This window comes from Aptenodytes forsteri, unplaced genomic scaffold, assembly GCF_000699145.1.
Source record: "Aptenodytes forsteri isolate BGI_AS27 unplaced genomic scaffold, ASM69914v1 Scaffold112, whole genome shotgun sequence".
NCBI lineage: Eukaryota > Metazoa > Chordata > Aves > Sphenisciformes > Spheniscidae > Aptenodytes > Aptenodytes forsteri.
This window is the reverse complement of record NW_008794883.1, coordinates 3,126,334-3,130,238: the sequence shown is the minus strand read 5'-3', so window position 1 is coordinate 3,130,238 and position 3,905 is coordinate 3,126,334.

The following is a 3,905-nucleotide window of genomic DNA, read 5'->3' as shown; positions in this document are numbered from 1 at the left end:
CCAGGGTGCCGATCAGAATATCGGCTGTAGCCAGTGGCTGGCGGATACGAGATTTTCATTTCGTGGACAGCGATGGAAATCTCCTCCAGCCTAGTGAGTGCTTTTCACCCCTCACCTTCAGGGTCACACTTGCTCATGTAAGTTCTCAGCTCAAGAATCTCCAGGTTTTTTCTGGCACAGTAGAAGGGATGGGTTTTGGCTGAGGAAGGCAGCAGGTTTTACTGGAGAAAATGTATGTGCAAAAAGCCTGTTGGCAATAAGACTAAAAGTAAACCTAGGGCTGATTTTTAATCTCCATTGCAGGATCTACTGCAGTTTATAGGATCTGGATCTGACTTGAAGACCCTTCCCAGGGCTTGGCTCTGGGGCTGTAGGCAAAACAGCAAGACTTTTCCATCGCCTAAGGGAAGAGGGCAGCTGAGCAACTCAGGCAGTTGTCGCCCATCTTGCCACGTCATGATGCAGTGGCTGACTGGGCAGTTGTTTGTCCTAAGACCCAGATTTGGCTTTACGGGTCTCTGTATCCCCTTACTTCCCGAAAGACCAGCGATGCTTACTTTCACTGACGTGGAGCCTGTTTGTTTTAAGGCACACGCCAGCCTTTTATCCCTCAGGATCTGCATTCAGATTGAAAGCAAAAAATGAGTTTCGTGGTGAAAACCTGCTCACCCATTTGTGAAGCTCATAAACCCCCAGTGCACAGCGCAGCACAATTGGCAGTCTGTTCCTGAAGAAGCTCAAGGCAAAAATAAGAGAGATCACATGTCAGAAGAAAGCACAGCGCTCGCCTATTTTCTGCTTGGTTCACATCAGTTCTGTTTGTCTTCCACTAATATTCACTCAGAAGTTGGAAAAAGTACACAATTACCATATAACTCCACCAGACAGCTTGAGAGAGAACGGCTGCTTCTAATACTCGGTCTTTGCTCATCATTTACTTTCATATGCAATTCAGCAAGACTTACTATGTTTCCGCTACTAGAATACATACAAAAGTGAAATAGGAACTTGCAAACTGCAATGCAAAAACTCTCAGTGTCACCTTGAAACAGCTGAGCTGCAATGGCGTGGTTGTACCAACAGTCCTGTTTACTCGTTAGCCGTAGGCTGACCAATCCAAATTCTATGTGTCTTTTTTATAAGTGAGAAAATTTGCTTGCTTTGCCCTGACCACATTTTGCTCTTCAGGCTTCACATAGCGCACAAAGTCACATGCTGGGTGATAGATTCGAGTCCAGCTTGTGGTATTCTTGGTCAGACAGACTTGCACCTGCAGACGATCCCCGTGCTTTGAAGACAATCGTGCTATTTCTTAGGGAAAGGTCTGCTCTCCAAAGGACTAGTAGAATCTCAGAGAGAAACTCCCATCTCAATGTGGCTACAAGTTGTAAGATTATCACCATATGTTGCTCTGTGTGTTCAAATAGAAAGGGTCTTGGCCACATACTGGCAGAAGTCTTGGTTCTGTGTAAAACAGAAGCCTGCATTTGCTCAGCTTGCTATTTCCTTGGAGCCAAATCTGTATTTAGAGTTAAGGCTTTTTTGTATTTGTAAAATTAGGCTTTGCAGGATGAAAAGTGTTTCTGCTACATGAGCAGACGCTCAAGGAAAGGCTGATTTTGGAAGGGTAGTTTTTAGAAACAGGTTGTGAAGAACCACTTGGAGCTCACACTGAGGACTATGTTGTTGCGTGGCACTGCAGAATTACAGAACTGCATGTTGGATCGTGCCGGGAAAGCAGAAAGGAGAAAACCCATCCCCAACTACAAATGCCTGCTGCATGCAGTCCTTTCCCTTTCAATAAGGGCTGCTTTCCTTTAACCTTCATGATAATGGACCAGATGCAACTTCTCATGCAGTTATCTCACATTGCAGGATACTTACTGAGAATAGAAGATGGAGCAAGGCTGTTCAGAGAAAGTCCCTTTGTGCATCTGTAGGAGTCCAGAGCACGGAGGTGTCTGACCGCCAGTAAGAAAGTCGTCATTGCGACAGCTGCGTTGAACGCTCAGGCTATAATTTTGGTGCACGTGCAGAAGTAGTGATGGTGCTACTGAAAACAGAGATAAGGCAGGTCACAGAGGAAGTGAGGAAAAAGACTAAAATAGGAGCAAAACCAGAAAACAGCAGAGGCAAATTGCAGACGAACAGCAACAAGTGCCAGAAACAATCTTAGCAGAAAGGGATGTCTTGCAAAGCCAGTGTGGGGGATTGGGTGTGTGAAAGCTCCTGGGGACGGCAACGGGAGCACCCTTGAAAGCAGGGAATGGCGAGGGTGGTGGAGCAAGGTCAGTCAGTGAAGAGGGTGGCAGGGTGCCTTCCCCAGGGCCCTTGGTGCCCTCGTCCTGCTCTTGCCCTGAAGTCTGGCCTGGGTAACTTCTAGAGAGAAACCTCCCCTGTGTGGAGAATTCTATAGGCAGGTAAAAAAGGCATTTCCAGAAGACTTGTGCCTGACCAGTGGAAATTCACTTAGTTAGTTGTCTGAGCTCCTCGGATTTCACTTCCTACCCAACCTGTGCTTTTTCCAGCAGCCAAAAAGTTACTGAGATGCATGTGGCAGCTCGGTATGTGCCGCTTGCAGGAAAAGCGAGCGGAGAGCGGCCAAGTAAGCTGTACAAGGTTGGGGTTCCTCGGCTGCTGGCAATGCTTTTGCTGCTGTGGAGACCACAGTTTGACCTAAGGCATGACACGCTCTAATTAAGACAAAGCAACGACTGCAGGCTGAGCATATTGGTTTGCTGGTTATTTTAAATTATTCTTGCATAAAGTCATGCTGAAAGTCAGAATCCCAGAAGAAAAACATCCGAGCTGCAGACTTCTGCCTGCGATTTGAATCCTGTTTCCCCTGAGGTGCACTTTATGTAATGTTGGAGCTGTTGATTCTCACTCATCCAAAACTCACACTCAAGAGAAGAAACAGCCGGTGCCACCACCACGGCTTGGTGCTCTTTCTCTGCAGGAGAAGGCTGCCTGGCCATGGCCCTGGACGATGAGTACCCTCCATCCCGCCTTCACGTGCAAGTACATCCAGCGATGCCGCAGCACGCTCTCATCCCCGACAGCCGGCGACGGGAGCTGCTGTGGGGCTGCACGGGGTCTCAGCACCTCAAGCATTCAGCACTTGTGAACTGCGACAGGTTATCCTGAAACAGCCCGAGAGCTCCTCAACATCAATTTACTGTCTGAGATCCAGCTTACTCGCTGCCTGATTGCAACTGGAAGTGCTCAATCCTTTTTTCTTAACATTTCACCCCAAATTATGCATTTTTCTGGGTTACATCATGTGTATTCAGTGCTGTATTTGGGCTGCCATTCAGCCCCCCCTAAGGTTTAATACAGCCCTTTTAGCTGCTCTGGACCCCGCATCCTGAGCCCTGATGGTTCTTGCTTGTGAAGTGTTGGTGCCGATCCTCCGCTGCAGGATCTTCCCAGGGCTCTGCTGACCTCTGGGCCGACTTGCGTGGTCCGAGCCTACGGTCTCTTGGTCTTGCTTTCTGATTCTCTCCTCTTTAGAGAATTTTTTTTCTCAAGCGCAAGATTAGATGTTTGGGAGAGTCCTGCCTTCCTCGTTCAAAACAGTTCTCTGTCCTAGGAGAACTGTCTGCGTGGGTTTCTTTAACCTGAGAATTCGCAGGGGCCAGTTGAATAGCCGTAAAAACACCGCTGCGATGGCTTGAGGTGTTTGGAGGAAGCTGGGAGCTGAGGACGTCCCACGGGAGAGAGCAGGAGATGGGTTGGGTGGCGGGAACAGAAGAGGCGCTGCAGAAGCGCGGAGCGGGGAAGTGGAAGGAGAACAAGGAAAGAAGTAGAATTGCCGGATCATCAGTACCGCAATAAGCGAGGCAGAGGCGGCCCCGATTTCGGAGCACCTGGCGCAGAGCAGCCGGGGCCGGCGGCGGGTTCCC